At 45.5% G+C, this 21,799-nt stretch overlaps 1 protein-coding gene across 1 annotated transcript in view; it reads left to right on the top strand.

The window, feature by feature from the left end:
* The window catches only part of NALF1 (NALCN channel auxiliary factor 1), a 718,818-nt gene that overhangs the window by 624,918 nt on the left and 72,101 nt on the right, over positions 1-21,799 (top strand). The gene's annotated exons all lie outside the window — the stretch shown is intronic.

Raw genomic sequence — 21,799 nt, 5'->3', positions numbered from 1 at the left:
GTTTTTAAAACTTTTTTTTGCATGGACCCATGTCCCCTGGGGCAGGACCCAGGTCCCCAAACACTTTTTATGACAATAACTTGCATATTAGCCTTTAAAATTAGCACTTTTGATTTCTCCCATAGACTTTTAAAGGGTGTTCCGCGGCATTCGAATTTGCCGCGAACACCCCAAATTGTTCGCTGTTCGGCGAACTTGCGAACAGCCAATGTTCGAGTCGAACATGAGTTCGACTCGAACTCGAAGCTCATCCCTACTGTATATATATATATATACAGTATCTCACAAAAGTGAGTACACCCCTCACATTTTTGTAAACTTATTTGGTATTAAACTTCTTTGGTCGACCATGGCAAGGCCTGTTCTGAGTGGAACATGTCCTGATAAACCATTGTATGGTTTTGGCCACCATGCTGCAGCTCAGTTTCTCAAGGTCTTGGCAATCTTCTTATAGCCTAGGCCATCTTTATGAAGAGCAACAATACTTTTTTTCAGATCCTCAGAGAGTTCTTTGCCATGAGGTGCCATGTTGAAGTTCCAGTGCCCAGTATGAGAGAGTGAGAGTGATAACACCAAATTTAACACTCAGAACAGGCCTCGCCATAGTCGACCAAAGAAGTTGAGTGCACATGCTCAGCATCATATCCACAGGTTGTCTTTGGGAAATAGACGTATGAGTGCTGCCAGCATTACTGCAGAGGTTGAAGGGGTGGGGGGTCAGCCTGTCAGTGCACCGACCATATGCCACACATTGCATCAAATTGGTCTGCATGGCTATCGTCCCAGAAGGAAGCCTCTTCTAAAGATGATGCACAAGAAAGCCTGCAAACATTTTGCTGAAGACAAGCAGACTAAGAACATGGATTACTGGAACCATGTCCTGTGGTCTGATGATACCAAGATAAACTTATTTGGTTCAGATGGTGTGGCCGCAACCAGGTGAGGAGTACAAAGACAGGTGTGTCTTGCCTACAGTCAAGCATGGTGGTGGGAGTGTCATGGTCTGGGGCTGCATGAGTTCTGCCGCCACTGGGGAGCTACAGTTCATTGAGGGAACCATGAATGCCAACATGTACTGTGACATACTGAAGCAGAATATGATCCCTTCACTTCAGAGACTGGGCAGCAGGGCTGTATTCCAACATGATAACGACCCCAAACACACCCCAAGACAACCACTGCCTTGCTAAAGAAGCTGACGGTAAAGGTGATAGACTGGCCAAGCATGTCTCTGGGCCTAAACCCTATTGAGCATCTGTGGGGCATCCTCAAGCAAAAGGTGGAGGAGCACAAGGTTTCTAACTTCCGCCAGCTCCATGATGTCCTTATGGAGAAGTGGAAGAGGACTCCGGTGGCAACCTGTGAAGATCTGGTGAACTCGATGCCCAAAAGGGTTAAGGCAGTGCTGGAAAGTAATAATGGCCACACAAAATATTGACACTTTGGGCCCAATTTGGACATTTTCACTTAGAGGTGTACTCACTTTTGTTGCCAGCGGTTTAGACATTAATGATAGATAGATAGATACATAGATAGATAGATAGATAGATAGATAGATAGATAGATAGATAGATAGATAGATAGATAGATAGATAGATAGATAGATAGCATATACTGTATAAACTATGAACACTTCTATTTCTGAAAGCATTTTTAATTTACAGCTTGGGATGAGCTTCGTGTTCGAGTCGAACCCATGTTCGCCTCGAACATCGGCTGTTCGATCGTTCGTCGAATTGCGAACGATATGGGCCGTTCGCGCCAAATTCGTGTGGCGCGTCACGGCCCATAATTCACTGCGGCATCGTAGTGCATTGCTGGCTGATGATTGGCCAAGCATGCACTATGACCCGCATGCTTGGCCAATCACAGCGCCGCCTGAACAGAGAGCCATAATTGGCCAAAGCCAAGGAGGCTTTGGCCAATTGTGGCTCAGGGGATTTAGTACGCGCCCCACACTACATAAGGCCGCCTGCACGGCGGCCCTGTGTAGTGTGTGTTCCGGCGTTCATTGAGAGAGAGAGAGAGACAGACAGTGACATTTGATTTGAGTTAGATAGATTAGGCAGAACAGTCAGTCAGTTAGCTGCACTTACAGTTTATTGTGTATATATATGCATCCCAGGTGTTGCATATATATATATATATATACACTGTATTCAGTTTAGCTAGATCCGTTCTTGTTATTTTCCTACTGACAGGCAGGCTTGTCTTGTTACAGTATTTACAGCTACCTGAAGAAAATTACTGGTGTTCCTTTGATCCTATTAGTACCACAGTCAGGCAGCTAGACTATTTACAGTTAGTGCAGTGCGTCCTGCTCACAGTGTTCAGCTAGATCCGTTCCTGTTATCTTCTTACTTACAGGCAGGCTTGTCTTGTTACAGTATATACAGCTACCTGAAGAAAATTACTGGTGTTCTTTTGATCCTATTAGTACCACAGTCAGGCAGCTAGACTATTTACAGTTAGTGCAGTGCGTCCTGCTCACAGTGTTCAGCTAAACCTACAAGTTAGTGTGGTGCGTCCTGCTCACAGTGTTCAGCTAAACCTACAAGTTAGTGTGGTGCGTCCACCTCACAGTGTTCAGCTAAACCTACAAGTTAGTGCAGTGCGTCCTACTCAACGGGGTTCAGCTAGATCCGTTCCTGTTATCTTCCTACTGACAGGCAGGCTTGTCTTGTTACAGTATATACAGCTACCTGAAGAAAATTACTGGTGTTCTTTTGATCCTATTAGTACCACAGTCAGGCAGCTAGACTATTTACAGTTAGTGCAGTGCGTCCTGCTCACAGTGTTCGGCTAAACCTACAAAAGTTAGTGGGGTGCGTCCTGCTCAGTGTTCAGCTAAACCTTCAAGTTAGTGCGGTGCGTCCTGCTCACAGTGTTCAGCTAAACCTACAAGTTAGTGCAGTGCGTCCTGCTCACAGTGTTCAGCTAGATCCGTTCCTGTTATCTTCTTACTGACAGGCAGGCTTGTCTTGTTACAGTATATACAGCTACCTGAAGAAAATTACTGGTGTTCTTTTGATCCTATTAGTACCACAGTCAGGCAGCTAGACTATTTACAGTTAGTGCAGTGCATCCTGCTCACAGTGTTCAGCTAAACCTACAAGTTAGTGGGGTGCGTCCACCTCACAGTGTTCAGCTAAACCTACAAGTTAGTGTGGTGCATTCACCTCACAGTGTTCAGCTAGATCCGTTCCTGTTATCTTCTTACTGACAGGCAGGCTTGTCTTGTTACAGTATATACAGCTACCTGAAGAAAATTACTGGTGTTCTTTTGATCCTATTAGTACCACAGTCAGGCAGCTAGACTATTTACAGTTAGTGCAGTGCGTCCTGCTCACAGTGTTCAGCTAAACCTACAAGTTAGTGGGGTGCGTCCTGCTCACAGTGTTCAGCTAAACCTACAAGTTAGTGTGGTGCGTCCACCTCACAGTGTTCAGCTAAACCTACAAGTTAGTGCAGTGCGTCCTGCTCACAGTGTTCAGCTAGATCCGTTCCTGTTATCTTCCTACTGACAGGCAGGCTAGTCTTGTTACACTATATACAGCTACCTGAAGAAAATTACTGGTGTTCTTTTGATCCTATTAGTACCACAGTCAGGCAGCTAGACTATTTACAGTTAGTGCAGTGCGTCCTGCTCACAGTGTTCAGCTAAACCTACAAGTTAGTGGGGTGCGTCCTGCTCACAGTGTTCAGCTAAACCTACAAGTTAGTGTGGTGCGTCCACCTCACAGTGTTCAGCTAAACCTACAAGTTAGTGTGCTGCGTCCACCTCACAGTGTTCAGCTAAACCTACAAGTTAGTGTGGTGCGTCCACCTCACAGTGTTCAGCTAAACCTACAAGTTAGTGGGGTGCGTCCTGCTCACAGTGTTCAGCTAAACCTACAAGTTAGTGGGGTGCGTCCACCTCACAGTGTTCAGCTAAAGCTACCTGTAGAAGGTTGGTGGTGTTCTCATATTACAGGCAGGCAGTTGATTTTGCTAGCTGCAGTATCAGTACATACATATATATATATATATATATATATATATATATATATATATATATATATCCCAGCTTAGTGCAGCTACAGGCCATTAGTATGTCTGGAAGGCCAAGAAGGAGAGGCAGACAGTCACAAGCCAATAAGAGAGGGCAAGCAGGCTCTGTGTCTAGTGCTGGTCATGGAGACGGTGCATCCTCATCAGCATGTGGCCGTGGGACACGCTTGGGCTTTTTTTCGACAGCTGGCCGTGTTGAGCCACAACATGCGGAAGACTTGGTCGAGTGGATGACCAAGCCGTCCTCATCCTCCTCATCCTCTCTCACTCATGCCCAGGGTACTTTGTCTGGCAAAGCAGCGGCCTCTTCCCTCGGCTCAATGTCATCAGTGACTCCTTCCCTAGCCCCACCATGTCCTCCTGAGGAGTCCCTCGAACTGTTTGACCACAGTGTTGGGCACATGCTCCAGGAGGATGCCCAGCGTTTGGAAGGCTCTGATGATGATACTGAGCTCGATGAAGGCAGTAACATGAGCGCAGACAGAGGGGGTGCCCAAGAAGGACAGCAATCTGGCAGTCATGCTCCCCCTGCTGCAGCATACTGCCAGGTTTGCTCCAGTGATGAGGAGGGAGGGGATGATGAGGTCACTGACTCAACGTGGGTGCCTGATAGGAGAGAGGAGGAGGAGGCACATCACCAACGAGGCAGGATGCCCTCCAGGGGCCAGCCTAAGGGCAGCACATTGACTGCATCACACCCCAAAGCTCCACATGTGCAGGGCGCTGCAGTCTCTGCGCATTATTCAAAAAGTTCTTTGGTGTGGGCCTTTTTTGAGACGAGTGCATCAGATCGCACCGCTGCTATTTGCAACATATGTCTCAAGCGTATCTCGCGTGGCCAAAACATCTCCCGCTTGGGTAACACATGCTTGACCAGACATATGTTGACCTGCCATGCAGTTCATTGGCAAGCGTATCTAAAAGACCCACACCAAAGAACAAAGAGGACCTCTCCTTGCTCCTCATCAGCTGAGATCTCCAACCCCACTATACCTTCAGTCCTCTCTGAGACCTGCACTGAGAGGAATGAAGGTGTAGAATTAGGTGTGTCACAGCCAACTACTTGTGGGCAATCTGCTTTTGGTACACCGACGTCAGATTGTACCAGGCAAATTTCCCTGCCCCTGCTGCTGCACCGCCGAAAGAAGTTTGCTCCCAGCCATCCACATGTGCAGCGGTTGAATGCTAGCTTGGCAAAATTGCTAGCACTTCAACTGCTGCCTTTTCAGTTGGTAGACTCTGCCCCCTTCCGTGAGTTTGTGGAATGTGCGGTTCCTCAGTGGCAGGTACCTAAACGCCACTTTTTCTCACGGAAGGCGATTCCGGCTCTCTACCGGCATGTGGAAGGCAATGTCCATGCCTCGCTGGACAGGGCGGTCAGCGGTAAGGTGCATATTACCGCTGACTCATGGTCCAGCAGGCATGGACAGGGACGTTACTTAAGTTTCACGGCGCATTGGGTGACTCTGCTGGCAGCTGGGAAGGATGCAGGACAAGGTGCAGTAGTGTTAGAGGTTGTTCCGCCACCACGCCTCCAAAATGCTAATGATTGTGACACACCTCTCTCCTCCACCCCCTCCTCTTCTTCTTCCTCCATGGCCTCTTCCTGTGCTTTGTCCTCCGTAGCCATTCAAGGGGCTACGCAAGTACACAGGCCAAAATATGCCATGCGGTGCTTGAGCTGGTGTGCTTGGGGGACAGGATCCACACTGGGGCAGAGGTTCTGTCAGCTCTGCAGGGGCAGGTTCAGAGGTGGTTGACGCCACGCCAACTTAAGGCAGGAATGGTGGTTTGCGACAATGGCACCAACCTCCTCTCTGCCCTCCGACAGGGACAAATGACCCATGTGCCCTGTTTGGCTCACGTCCTTAACTTGGTGGTGAAGCGGTTCTTGGGCAGGTACCCGGGCTTACAGGATGTCCTGAGGCAGGCCAGGAAAGTCTGTGTGCATTTCTGCCGGTCATATAATGCCAGTGCTCGGCTGACGGACCTCCAAAAGGAGTTTAACCTGCCCAAGAACCGCCTAATCTGTGACATGCCCACCAGGTGGAACTCAACGTTGGCCATGCTGCAGCAGCTGCACACGCAGCAGAGGGCCATCAATGAATACCTGTGTCACTATGGCACCAGGACAGGGTCAGGGGAGCTTGTTTTTTTTTCCCCACGCCAGTGGGCCATGATCAGGGATGCATGCACTGTCCTGTCACCATTTGAGGAGGCCACGAGGATGGTGAGCAGTGACAGTGCATGCATCAGTGACACTGTCCCCCTTGTCCACCTGTTGGAGCACACGCTGCGTGGAATAATGGACAGGGCACTTGAGGCAGAACAGAGGCAGGAAGAGAAGGACTTCCTTAGCTCTCAAGGCCCCCTTTATCCAGACAGTGTTTCTGCATGCCCGCCAATCACACAGGAAGAGGACGAGGAGGAGGAGGAGGAGGAGGAAGATTGTGTCAGTATGGAGATGGATCCTGGCACTCAGCATCAGCAGCAGTCTTTAAGGGATCAGTCCCAAGAAACACATGGACTTGTACGTGGCTGGGAGGAGGTGGCTGCGGACCATGTTGTCCTTAGTGACCCAGAGGACTCCGGACCGAATGCCTCAGCAAACCTACGCTGCATGGCCTCCCTGATCCTGCAAAGCCTGCGTAAGGATCCTCGTATTCGTGGTATCAAGGAGAAGGACCAAAACTGGCTGGCAACCCTCCTTGATCCACATTACAAGGGTAAGGTTGCGGACCTTATCTTGCCATCGCAGAGGGAGCAGAGGATGAAACATCTTCGGGAGGCCTTGCAGAAAGGTCTGTGCAATGCGATCCCAGAGACTGGGAGGTTACAAACTCCTGTTTCTGGACAACGTGTTGCTGAGGCTTCGGTCAGTCAAAGAAGGAGCGGTGGAGAAGGTGGCCGTCTGACCGATGCGTTCAGACAATTTTTTGGTCCGCAGCCCCAAGGTATGATTGGTTCCAGCAACCATCGCCAGCGTCTGTTTTACATGGTGCAGGAATACCTAGGGGCAAGATCAGACTTGGACACCTTTCCCACTGAAAATCCTCTGGGTTACTGGGTCTTGAGGATGGATCACTGGCCAGAGCTTGCACAGTATGCAATTGAGCTACTGGCCTGTCCTGCATCCAGCGTTCTTTCAGAACACACATTCAGTGCTGCTGGAGGCTTTGTAACCGATCACAGGGTGCGTCTGTCCACCGACTCGGTCGATCGACTGACCTTCATAAAAATGAATCAGTCTTGGATCACCACCAGCTACCAAGCACCTGATGCTGATGTAACCGAATAATTTTTTTTTAAAATCTCAGATCCCTTCAAAGACTGCCTATGCTGATGCTGAGTGACTATCCCTGAGTAATTATCCTCTTCCTCCTCAATCATCACGCTGATAGCTTGAAAGAACATTTTTGGTTCTGGGCGCCACCACCAATGCCTAAGGCACAATTTTTCAGCCCCTGTTTAACAGGGGCGTGTGATTACAATTTTTGATGCAATACTTTGCAGCAGGGCTCGTTCCTGCGTTCCAACTAGAGTGTCTGTGAGGGGTTGCAGTGTTGTGGCACCAGCACCAGTGCCTAAGGCCCAATTTTTCTGCCCCTGTTTAACAGGGGCGTGTAATTACAATTTTTGATGCAATACTTTGCAGCAGGGCTCGTTCCTGCGTTCCAACTAGAGTGTCTGTGAGGGTTGCAGTGTTGTAGCACCAGCACCAGTGCCTAAGGCCCAATTTTTCTGCCCCTGTTTAACAGGGGCGTGTAATTACAATTTTTGATGCAATACTTTGCAGCAGGGCTCGTTCCTGCGTTCCAACTAGAGTGTCTGTGAGGGGTTGCAGTGTTGTAGCACCAGCACCAGTGCCTAAGGCCCAATTTTTCTGCCCCTATTTAACAGGGGCGTGTAATTACAATTTTTGATGCAATACTTTGCAGCAGGGCTCGTTCCTGTGTTCCAACTAGAGTGTCTGTGAGGGGTTGCAGTGTTGTGGCACCAGCACCACCACCACCACCACCACCAAAGGCCCAATTTTTCTGCCCCTGTTCAACAGGGGCATGTAATTACAATTCTTGATCTAATATTTCACAGCAGGGCCCATTTCTGCACCCACCAAGAGCGAGTGAGGACTTACAGTGTTGTGGCACCAGCACCACCACCACCAAAGGCCCAGTTTTTCTGCCCCTGTTCAACAGGGGCATGTAATTACAATTCTTGATCTAATATTTCACAGCAGGGCCCTGTGAGGGCTTACGTTGTTGTGGCCACAACAACACCTAAGGGCCAAATTTATGCTGAGTATATAGGGCAGGCCCCTACTTTCAAACATCTAACTTACAAACGACTCCTACTTGCAAACGGAAGGAGACAACAGGAAGTGAGATGAAATCTACCCCTAGGAAGGGAAATTCTCTCCTGTAAGAGTTAATATGGGAAAAACATTTCTCCTTTCCACTGATGCTTTCCAATCCTTGTTCCAGAAAAAAACCCAAATTTTCAAAAAACATTTGTCATTGGGACAAAAAGTGAGGTGAAATCTTCTAAAGAGGAGGAAAGACAGCAAAACAAATGTCACAGGGGTGATAACCCTTCCCTATGTTTTCCAAAAAGCTTAAACTAGATTTTTTGGCTGGAGCTAAACACGTTAAAAATGTACCCGTTCAAAATGACAAACAGATTCTACTTAACAACAAACCTACAGTCCCTGTCTTGTTTGCACCGCCTGTATACTGCTGTTCAGAATATATAGAGCCTTGTGGCCCCACACCTTTCCTTATTTTAATTTGGGTGCGGGGTTCCCCTTAATATCCATACAAGACCCAAAGGGCCTGGTAATGGACTGGGGGGTACCCATGCCGTTTGTCTCACTGATTTTCATCCATATTGCCAGGACCCGACATTACATTAAACCCGCAAGCAGTTTTAAATGAGATTTTTTCCTTTAAAAAATGACATTTGGTGCAGGGACTGTTCTAAACACGGGAAACACGCGCCACTTTACAGGCATACTATAGACACCCCCCAGGTACGATATTTAAAGGAATATTTCACTTTTTTTTTTACTTTAACCATCATTAAAATCACTGCTTCCGAAAAAACGGCCGTTTTTAAAAGTTTTTTTTGCATTGATACATGTCCCCTGGGGTAGGACCCGGGTCCCCAAATCCTTTTTAGGACAATACCATGCAAATTAGCCTTTAAAATGAGCACTTTTGATTTCGAACGTTCGAGTCCCATAGACGTCAATGGGGTTCTAACGTTCGTGCGAATTTTCGGTCCGTTCGCAGGTTCTGGTGCGAACCGAACCGGGGGGTGTTCGGCTCATCCCTATTTACAGCATTTTAGCATTTTTTCCACACCTGCCTAAAACTTTTGCACATTAAAATAATCACATTTTGTTGCTTTGTAGCCTGAAATGAAGACAGACACAGCTTTTTTTTTTATCCAGCTGTATTTACTAGTGCAATTTATAACATCCAAGTGAAAGATATAACACCAACATGTCAGAAAAAAATATAAAAAATCAATAACATAATCACTGAGTTGGCAAAAGGATCACCCCCCTTATGTTAGTATTTTGTTGAGCCACATTTTTCTTTAATTACAGCCTTTATGCCGCATACACACGGTCGGAATTTCCGACAACATATGTTCGATGGGAGCTTGTTGTCGGAAATTCCGACCGTGTATAGGCTCCATCGGACATTTTCCATCGGAATTTCCGACAAACAAAATTTGAGATCTGGATCTTAAATTTTCCGACAACAAAATCTGTTGTCGGAAATTCCGATCATGTGTACACAATTGTGATGCACAAAATTCAATGCATGCTCGGAATCAAGCAGAAGAGCCGAACTTTTCTCGGCTCATCGTACGTGTTGTACATCACCGCGTTCTTGACGTTCTGAATTTCCGACAACATTTGTGTGACCGTGTGTATGCAAGACAAGTTTAAGCCAACATCCGTCGGAAAAAAAACATGTTTTTTTTTGTCGGAATGTGCGATTGTGTGTACGCAGCATAAGTCTGTTGGGATATGTCTCTACTAACTTTGCACATCTAGACTTGCAATATTTGCAGAACTGCTCAAGTTCCGTTACATTTGATGTGACCGTTTTGGACTGTATTGGATTTCCACCAGATATTTGGTGTTGAAGCCAAATAATTAAATTTTAGTCTCATCTGACCATAATACCTTTATCCATGTGGCCTCAGAATCTTCAAGATGCATTTAAGGTGGTCAGGTGAGACTAAAATTTAATTATTTGGCCTTAGCACCAAATCTGGCGAAAATCCAATACAACTCACCATCCAAATAACACCATAACTACAGTAAAGCATGGAGGTGATGATATCCTGTTATGGGGGTGTTTTTCTGAAGCAGAGACTGGAGCACTTGTCAGGAATGTAGAAAAATAGATGTGGCAAAATACCATGAAATTCTTGCGAAAACCTGCTGCCCTCTGCCAGAAAGTTGTCAATGGGAAGAAGGTATACCTTCCAACGTGACAATGACCCAAAACACACAGCAAAAATGACCACACAGTGGTTGAAGGAGAAAAGGATGAATGTCCTTGCATGGCCCAGTCAGAGTCCAGTCTTAAACCCCATTGAAAATCTGCGGAATGACTTGAAGACTGCAGTCCATGGTCAGTGGTCACCTTTAAATTTAACTGAACTTGAGCAGTTCTGCAAAGAAGAGTGGGCAAATATTGCAAAGTCTAGATGTGCAAAATTAGTAGAGACATATCTCAAAAGATTAAAGGCTGTATTTAAAGAAAACGGTGGTCCAACAAAATACTGACATACGGGGGTGATCCTTTTTCTAACTCAGTGATTCAGTTTTTTTCTGACATGTTGGTATTATATATTTCACTTGGATGTTATAAGTTGCACTAGTAAATACGGCTGGATAAAACAAAAACTGCGTATGTCAGGCTGCAAAGCAACAAAATGTGATTATTTTAAAGGGGGGGGGATTCTTTTCTATATCCACTGTATATATCAGTGCAAAATATTCCTCAACACTCAGTCTAACTAGTTATCAAGAAAACCCCAACTGTACTGTATATACTGTACAAAGGAATATTATAATATAAATACATACATGTGCATATAAAACTTTTTTAACATAAACTATAAATTAAAATAACACTACATTTTAAAGTGTGTTGCCAGTCAATACTGGACATGCTTTTAGATATGTATCTTTTTGCCTAGCTGAATTTATCATTAAATGTAATTCACTGAGCTATCAATCCATAGAAATTGTATTAAACTATGTCTCACCCCATGATCTGCCTGCTATGTTTCACTAGACGATATTGCTCTGATAGAGCTGATTAAAAGCCATTTAGATGCTTGTTATACTAAAAGATTCAACCTAACTACTGCATGGCTTGAAGCCAGCATATCTCTGTATTTTGTAGGTCTGCAGTTATGCTGACAGTGAAATGCTAAGGGGGAGCATTAGGATATGATGCTTTAAGTGTTTATCTGCATGCATGTATAAACACAGTGATAGAGCAGAACAAGTCATGTCTCCAGGGATAATAACAAGCAGATGAGGCATGCAGCATTTCCCAACAAATGGTAATGTTAAGCTGCCCGTGGGTGAGAAATACGGTTTGAAGTATTAGCTGGTTGCAGGTAATTGATTTGTATCTTGTGCTGTAGAAGTAATGAATTGGAATCACTGCTTCAGTCCTGTATAACGCAACTTGGAAAAGCACACACAGAACAATGTGGTGGAGGGCATGGATATAAATATATATATATATATATATATATATATATATATATATATATATATATATATAATAATTTTGCACTGCCTTTGTATGGTGACTGCTTTTATGAGTATATGAGTGTATTATATAATGTTGAAACAGTACACTTTTTTTTATCAACACTATGCCATAAAGTATAAACATTGCTAATGAAAACGAGGGAAGTGTAGGGTCATATTGTGGTTTCATAGGGGCAATAATGAGTGCTTTTAACAGCTGAAACCTTGTTATTTTCTTAATTTTCCAACACTTTTCCATTAATGAAGAATGTTTTTTGCATATCATACTTATATAGAGTAGGGATGAGCTGAACTCCCCCCAGTTCGGTTCGTGGCAGAACATGCGAATGGACCGAAAGTTTGCGCGTACATTCGAACACAGTTAAAGTCTATGGGACCCGATCGTCAAAAATCATAAGTGCAAATTTTAAAGGCTAATATGCAAGTTATTGTCCTAAAAAGTGTTTGGGGACCCGGGTCCAGCCCCAGGGGACATGTATAAAAAAAGTTTTAAAAACTGACGTTTTTTCGGGAGCAGTGATTTTAATAATGCTTAAAGTGAAAAAATAAAAGTGAAATATTCCTTTAAATATCGTACCTGGGGGGGTGACTATAGTATGCCTGTAAAGTGGTGCCTGTTTCCCGTGTTTAGAACAGTGCCTGCACAAAATGACATTTCTAAAGGAATAAAAGTCATTTAAAACTGCTTGTGGCTGTAATGTAATGTGGGGTCCCGATAATACGCATGAAAATTATTGAGAAAAACAGCATGGGTATCCCCCCAGCCCATTAACAGGCCCTTTGGGTCTTGTATGGATATTAAGGGGAACCCCGCACCCAGATTAAAAAAAGAAAAGGCGGTCCAAACAAGGCAGGGTCTGTAGGTTTGTTCTTAAGTTGAATCTGTTTGTAATTTGGAACAGGTACATTTTGTACAGTGGGGACAGAAAGTATTCAGACCCCCTTAAATTTTTCACTCTTTTTTATATTGCAGCCATTTGCTAAAATCATTTAAGTTCATTTTTTTCTCATTAATGTACACACAGCACCCCATATTGACAGAAAAACACAGAATTGTTGACATTTTTGCAGATTTATTAACAAAGAAAAAATGAAATATCACATGGTCCTAAGTATTCAGACCCTTTGCTCAGTATTTAGTAGAAGCACCCTTTTGATCTAATACAGCCATGAGTCTTTCTGGGAAAGATGCAACAAGTTTTTCACACCTGGATTTGGGGATCCTCTGCCATTCCTCCTTGCAGATCCTCTCCAGTTCTGTCAGGTTGGATGGTAAAAGTTGGTGGACAGCCATTTTTAGGTCTCTCCAGAGATGCTCAATTGGGTTTAAGTCAGGGCTCTGGCTGGGCCATTTAAGAACAGTCACGGAGTTGTTGTGAAGCCACTCCTTCGTTATTTTAGCTGTGTGTTTAGGGTCATTGTCTTGTTGGAAGGTAAACCTTCAGCCCAGTCTGAGGTCCTGAGCACTCTGGAGAAGGTTTTTGTTCAGGATATCCCTGCACTTGGCCGCATTCATCTTTCCCTTGATTGCAACCAGTCATCCTGTTCCTGCAGCTGAAAAACACCCCCACAGCATGATGCTGCCACCACCATGCTTCACTGTACTGTACTGTACTGGACTGTATTGGATAGATGATGAGCAGTGCCTGGTTTTCTCCACACATACCACTTAGAATTAAGGCCAAAAAGTTCTATCTTGGTCTCCTCAGACCAGAGAATCTTATTTCTCACCATCTTGGAGTTCTTCAGGTGTTTTTTTAGCAAACTCCATGCGGGCTTTCATGTGTCTTGCACTGAGGAGAGGCTTCTGTCGGGCCGCTCTGCCATAAGGCCCCGACTGGTGGAGGGCTGCAGTGATGGTTGACTTTCTACAACTTTCTCCCATCTCCCGACTGCATCTCAGGAGCTCAACCACAGTGATCTTTGGGTTCTTCTTTACCTTTTTCACCAAGGCCCTTCTCCCCCGATAGCTCAGTTTGGCCGGACGGCCAGCTCTAGGAAGGGTTCTGGTCGTCCCAAACGTCTTCCATTTAAGGATTATGGAGGCCACTGTGCTCTTAAGAACCTTAAGTGCAAGAGAATTTTTTTGTAACCTTGGCCAGATCTGTGCCTTGCCACAATTCTGTCTCTGAGCTCTTCAGGCAGTTCCTTTGACCTCATGATTCTCATTTGCTCTGTCATGCACTGTGAGCTGTAAGGTCTTATATAGACAGGTGTTTGGCTTTCCTAATCAAGTCCAATCAGTATAATCAAACACAAGTGGACTCAAATGAAGGTGTAGAACCATCTCAAGGATGATCAGAAGTTAAATATAGTTAAATATATGAGTGTCACAGCAAAGGGTCTGAATACTTAGGACCATGTGATATTTCAGTTTTTCTTTTTTAATAAATCTGCAAAAATGTCAACAATTCTGTGTTTTCTGTCAATATGGGGTGCTGTGTGTACATTAATGAGGAAAAAAATGAACTTAAATGATTTTAGCAAATGGCTGCAATATAACAAAGAGTTAAAATTTAAGTGGGTCTGAATACTTTCCATCCCCATTGTAAGTGTAGCTCCAGCCAAAAAAATACATTTTTAAGCTTTTTGGATAACATAGGGAAGGGTTATCACCCCTGTATTATTTGTTTTGCTGTCTGTGCCCCTGTTCAGAAGATTTCACCTCACTTTCTGTCCCAATGACAATTGGATTTAGAAAATTTGGGGTTATTAGGGAAACAAAGATTGGTGATAAAGCATCAGTGGAGACACCTTTTTCCCATATTAACTCTTACAGGAGAGAATTTCCCTTCCTAGGGGTAGATTCCCTCTCACTTCTTGTTGTCTCCCTCCATTTGTAAGTAGGAGTCGTTTGTAAGTCGGATGTTTGAAAGTAGGGAACCGCCTGTATATACTATACGGCCGTTCCTATATACTCTGCAGAAAATTTGGCCTTAGGTGTTGGTGGTACCAGAACACTGTAAGCCCTCACAGTTACCCTTGGTGGGCACTGGAACGGGCCCTGCTGTGAAATATTAGATCAAGAATTGTAATTACATGCCCCTGTTGAACAGGGGCAGAAAAAGTGGGCCTTTGGTGGTGGTGTAGTGGTGGTGTCACTACACTGTAAGCCCTCACAGTTACTCTTGGTGGGCGCAAGAACGGGCCCTGCTGTGAAATATTAGATCAAAAATTGTAATTACATGCCCCTGTTAAACAAGGGCAGAAAAACTGGGTCTTAGGCAGTGGTGGTGGTGCCACAACACTATAACCCCTCACAGATTCTGTTGTTGAGCGCAGGAATGAGCCCTGCTGTGAAATATTAGAGTAAATATTGTAATTACATGCCCCTGTTAAACAGGGGCATAAAAATTGGGCCTTAGGCACTGGTGGTGGTGCCAGAACACTGCCACTCCTCACAGATATTTTAGTTGAGCACAAGAATGAGTCCTGCTGCAAAATATTACAGCAAAAATTATAATTATACACTCCTGTTAAACAGGGGCAGAAAAATTTGGCCTTAAGCACTGGTGGTGGTGCCACAACACTGCAACCTCTCACAGATACTCTAGTTGAGCACAAGAACGAGCCCTGCTGCGAAATATTGCAGCAAAAATTATAATTATATGTCCCTGTTGAACAGGGACAGAAAAATTGGGCCTTAGGCACTGGTGGTGGTGCCCTGAAACAAAAATGTTCTTAGTAACTATCAACATGAACATTGAGGAGGAGTAAGATAGTCACTCAGCATAACAGGATAGTCACTCAGCATAGGCAGTCTTCAAGGGATCTCACATTCATAGAAAAATGAATCAGTTACATCAGCATCAGGTGCTTGGTAGCTGGTGATCCAAGACTGATTTATTTTTATGAATGTGAGCCGATCAGCGAGTCTGTGGACAGGAACACTCTGTGATCGGTTACAAAGCCTCCAGCAGCACTGAATGTGCGTTCAGAAATAATCCTCAAGACCCAGTAACCCAGTGGATTTTCGGTTGGCAAGGTCTCCAAGTCTGATCTTGCCCCTAGGTATTCCTGTACCATGTAAATCAGACACTGGCGATGGTTGCTGGAACCGATCAGACCTTGGGACTGCGGACTAAAGAATTATCTGAATGAATCAGTCAGATGGCAACCTTCTCCACCGCTCCTTCTGTGAATGACCGAAGCCTCAGCAACACGTTGTCCAGGAGGACCAGGAAATTGTAACCTCCCAGGCTCTGGAAATGCATTGCACAAACCTTTCTGCAAGGCCTCCTGAACATGTTTCATCCTTTGCTCCCTCTGCGAAGGCTGGATAAATTCCGCAACCTTACCCTTGCAACGTGGATCAAGAAGGGTTGCCAGCCAGTAATGATCCCTCTCCTTGATACCCCGAATCCAAGGGTCCTTTTGCAGGCTTTGCAGGATCAGGGAGGCCATGCAGCGAAGGTTTGCTGAGGCATTTGATCCGGAGTCCTTTGGGTCACTAAGGATGACATGATCAACAGCCACCTCCTCCCAGCCATGTACAAGTCCATGGGTTTCTGGGGACTGAAAACGATCCCTTGAAGACTGCTGCTGATGCTGAGTGCTAGGCTCCACCTCCATGCTGACACAATCCTCATCCTCCTCCTCCTCTTCCTGTGTGATCGGGGGGCCCACAGGAATACTGTCTGGATAAAGGGGGCCTTAGAGGTAAGGAAGTCCTCCTCTTCCTCCGTCTGTTCTGCCTCAAGTGCCCTATCCATTATTCCACGAAGTGTGTGCTCCAATAGGAAGACAAGAGGGACAGTATCACTAATGCATGCACTGTCACTGCTCACCATCCTCATGGCCTCCTCAAATGGTGTCAGGACAGTGCATGCATCCTTGATCAGTAGCCACTAGCGTGGCGAAAAAAAGCCAAGCTCCCCGGACCCTGTCCTGGTGCCATACTCACAGAGGTACTCATTGATGGCCCTCTGCAGCGTGTGCAGCCGCTGCAATGTTGAGTTCCACCTGGTAGGCATGTCACAAATGAGGCGGTTCTTGGGCAGGTTGCATTCTTTTTCAAGGTCAGCCAGCCGAGCACTGGCATTATATGACCGGCGGAAATACCCACAGACTTTCCTGGCCTGCCTCAGGAGATCCTGTAAGCCCAGGTACCTGCAAAAGAACCGCTGCACCACCAAATTAAGGATGTGAGCCAAACAGGGAACATGGGTCAAGTGTCCCTGTCGGAGGGTAGAGGAGGTTGGTGCCATTGTCGCAAACCACCATTCCTGGCTGAAGCTGGTGTGGCGTCAACAACCTCTGAGTCTGCCCCTGCAGAGCTGACAGAATCTCTGCCCCAGTGTGGCTCCTGTCCCCTAAGCAGACAAACTCAAGCACCACATGGCATCTTTTTGCCTGAGTGCTTGCGTAGCCCCTTGAACGCCTACAGAGCACCGCTGGTTCCGAGGAAAAATCTGCAGAGGAAGAGGCCATAGAGGAAGAAGAAGAGGAGGGATGGAGGAGAGAGATGTGGCAGAATTACCACTACTAGCATTTTGGAGGCGTGGTGGCGGAACAAGCTCCAACAATACTGCACCCTCTCCTGCATCCTTCCCAGCTGGCAGCAGAGTTACCCAGTGCGCAATGAAAGAAAGGTAACATCCCTGTCCATGCCTGCTGGACCATGAGTCAGCGGTAATATGCACTTTACGGCTGACCACCCTGTCCAACGAGGCCAAGACATTGCCTTCCACATGCCGGTAGAGAGCCGGAATGGCCTTCCATGAAAAGAAATGGCATTTGGGAACCTGCCACTGAGGCGCCCACACAGTCCACAAATTCACAAAAGGGGGCAGAGTCTACCAGCTGAAAAGGCAGCAGTTGGAGTGCTAGCAATTTAGCCAAGCTAGCATTCAGCCGCTGAACATGTGGATGGCTGGGACCAAATTTTTTTGATGGTTTAGCAACTGGGGTAGGGAAATTTGCCTGCTACAATCAGATGTTGGTGTAGCGATAGCAGATTGCCCGCAAGTACTTGGCACACCTAATTCTACACCTTCATTCCTCTCAGTGCATGTTTCTGAGAGGACTGAAGGTATAGTGGGGTTGGAGATCCCAGCTGATGAGGAGCAAGGACAGGTCCGCCTTGTTCTTTGGTGTGGGTCTTTTAAGTACTGTTGCCAACGGACTGCATGGGAGGTCGACATATGTCTGGTCAAGCATGTGGTGCCCAAGCAGCTGCTGTTTTGGCCACGCTTGATACGCTTCAGACATATGTTGCAAACAGCAACGGTGTGATCTGCTGCACACGTATCAAAAAAGGCCCACACCAAAGAACTTTTCAAAATAGAGTCAGCAGCACCCTGCACATGTGTAGAGTCAGTGACCTCATCATCCCCTCCCTCCTCATCACTGGAGCAAACCTGGCAGTATGCTGAAGCTGGGGGAACACTACTGCCAGTTTGTTGTCCTTCTTGTGCACCCCCTCTCTCTGGGCTCACGTTTCTGCTTTCCTCAACCTGGGTACCATCATCAGAGCCTTCAAAATGCTGTGCATCCTCCTGCAGCATGTACCCGACACTGTGGTCGAACAGTTTGGGGGACTCCTCTGTGCATGATGGTGGTGCTAGGGAAGAAGTGACTGATGACATTGAGCCAATGGAAGAGGCCGCTTTGGCAGCTGCATTGGCAGGAAAACTACTCTAAGCCTGGGTGACAGAGGATGAGGAAACCTTAGTTATCCACTCTACCAACTCTTCTGCATGTTGTGGATCAACATGGCCAGCTGCTGAAAAAAAGGACAAGCGTGCCCCACGGCCACGGGCTGAGGATGCACCAGGATCACAACCAGCACTGTTGGCTGTAGACACAGAGCCTGCTTACCCTCTTTTAGTGGCCTGTGAGCATCTGCCTCTCCTTGGTGGCCTTCCAGACATGCGGTAAAATTTTATTAGCAAAACACCACCTACAAAATGTACACCAGAAATGGCCTACAGTCAGAGATAGGCTTGGCTAGACTGGAATGCAGTGGATATATATATATATATATATGTAAGAGACTGTATATATATTTAATGCACTGCAGATCACTGAATCTCCTGCCTGCCTGCCTCAAAGTGTATTTGAAAATGTACACCAGGAATGGCCTGCAGTCAGATATAGGCTTGGCTAGACTAAAATGCAGTGGATATATAAGTAGGAGACTGTATATATATTTTATGCACTGCAGATCACTGAATCACCTGCCTGCCTACCTGCCTGAAAGTGTATTTGAAAACGTACACCAGGAATGGCCTGCAGTCAGATATAGGCTTGGCTAGACTAGAATGCAGTGGATTTATATGTAGGAGACTGTATATATATTTTATGAACTGCAGATCACTGAATCATCTGCCTGCCTGCCTGAAAGTATATTTGAAAACGTACACCAGGAATAGCCTGCAGTTAGATATAGGCTTGGCTAGACTGGAATGCACTGGATATATATATGTAGGAGACTGTATATTTATTTAATGCACTGCAGATCACTGAGTAACCTGGCTGCCTGCCTGCCTGAAAGTGTATTTGAAAACATACACCAGGAATGGCCTGCAGTCAGATATAGGCTTGGCTAGACTAGAATGCAGTGGATACAGTATCTCACAAAAGTGAGTACACCCCTCACATTTTTGTAAATATTTTATTCTACTATATCTTTTCATGTGACAACACTGAAGAAATGACACTTCGCTACAATGTAAATTAGAGAGTGTACAGCTTGTATAACAATGTAAATTTTCTGTCCCCTCAAAATAACTGAACACACAGCCATTAATGTCTAAACTGCTGGCAACTAAAGTGAGTACATCCCTAAGTGAAAATGTCCAAATTGGGCCCAAAGTGTCAATATTTTGTGTGGCCACCACTATTTTCCAGCACTGCCTTAAACCTCTTGGGCATGGAGTTCACCAGAGCTTCACAGGTTGCCACTGGAGTCCTCTTCCACTCCTCCATTTGCTGTCCCCTCAAAATAACTGAACACACAGCCATTAATGTCTAAACTGCTGGCAACTAAAGTGAGTACACCCCTAAGTGAAAATGTCCAAATTGGGCCCAAAGTGTCAATATTTTGTGTGGCCACCACTATTTTCCAGCACTGCCTTAAACCTCTTGGGCATGGAGTTCACCAGAGCTTCACAGGCTGCCACTGGAGTCCTCTTCCACTCCTCCATGACGAAATCACAGAGCTGGTGGATGTTAGAGACCTTACGCTCCTCCACCTTCCCTTTGAGGATGCCCCAATATGCTCAATAGTGTTTAGGTCTGGAAACATGCTTGGCCAGTCCATCACCTTTACCCTCAGCTTCTTTAGCAAGGCAGTGGTCATCTTGGAGGTGTGTTTGGGGTCGTTATCATGTTGGAATACTGCCCTGGAGCCCAGATCATGCTCTGCTTCAGTATGTCACAGTACATGTTGGCATTCATGGTTCCCTCAATGAACTGTAGCTCCCCAGTGCTGGCAGCCCTCATGCCGCCCCAGACCATGACACTCCCACCACCATGCTTGACTGTAGGCAAGACACACTTGTCTTTGTACTCCTCATCTGGTTGCCACCACACACGCTTGACACCATCTGAACCAGATAAGTTTATCTTGGTCTCATCAGACAACAGGACATGGTTCCAGTAATCCATATCCTTAGTCTGCTTGTCTTCAGCAAACTGTTTGCAAACTTTCTTGTGCATCATCTTTAGAAGAGGCTTCCTTCTGGGATGACAGCCATGCAGACCAATTTGATGCAGTGTGCAGCGTATGGTCTGAGCACTGACAGGCTTACCCCCCAACCCTTCAACTTCTGCAGCAATGCTGGCACCACTCATGCACCTATTTCCAAAAGACAACCTCTGGATATGATGCTGAGCATGTGCACTCAACTTCTTTGGTCAACCATGGTGAGGCCTGTTCTGAGTGGAACCTGTCCTGTTAAACCGCTGTATGGTCTTGGCCACCATGCTGCAGCTCAGTTTCAGGGTCTTGGCAATCTTCTTATAGCCTAGGCCATCTTTATGTAGAGCAACAATTTTTTTTTCAGATCCTCAGAGAGTTCTTTGCCATGAGGTGCCATGTTGAACTTCCAGTGACTAGTATGAGAGAGTGATAACACCAAATTTAACACACCTGCTCCCCATTCACACCTGAGACCTTGTAACACTAACAAGTCACACGACACCGGGGAGGGAAAATGGCTAATTTGGTCCAATTTGGACATTTTCACTTAGGAGTGTACTCGCTTTTTTGCCAGCAGTTTAGACATTAATGGATGTGTGTTGAGGTTTTTGAGGGGACAGCAAATTTACAGTTATACAAGCTGTACACTCACTACTTTACATTGTAGCAAAGTGTAATTTCTTCAGTGTTGTCACATGAAAAAATATAATAAAATATTTACAGAAATGTGAGGGGTGTACTCACTTTTGTGAGATACTGTATATATGTAGGAGACTGTATATATATTTTATGCACTCTAGATCCCTGAATCACATGCCTGCCTGCCTGAAAGTGTATTTGAAAACGTACACCAGGAATGGCCTGCTGTCAGTTATAGGCTTGGCTAGACTAGAATGCAGTGGATATATATGTAGGAGACTGTATACATATTTAATGCACTGCAGGTCACTGAATCACCTGCCTGCCTGAAAGTATATTTAAAAACATACACCAGGAATCACCTGCAGTCAGATATAGGCTTGGCTAGACTGGAATGCAGTGGATATATATATGTAGGAGACTGTATATATATTTTAGGCACTGCAGCTCACTGAATCACCTGCCTGCCTGACAGTATATTAGAAAAATTACACCAGGAACAGCCTGCAGTCAGATCTAGCTACACTGCATACAGTGGATGTATATATATACGAGGCTGTATATATATATATATATATATATATATATATATATATATATATATATGAAATGCTCTGTAGCTCACTGAATCACCTGCCTGCCTGAAGTATATTAGA

Source organism: Aquarana catesbeiana, linkage group LG02 (assembly GCF_042186555.1).
Source record: "Aquarana catesbeiana isolate 2022-GZ linkage group LG02, ASM4218655v1, whole genome shotgun sequence".
Classification (NCBI taxonomy): Eukaryota; Metazoa; Chordata; class Amphibia; order Anura; family Ranidae; genus Aquarana; species Aquarana catesbeiana.
Note: the sequence above shows the minus strand (reverse complement) of the source record. Positions and strands in the feature narration are given on the sequence as shown.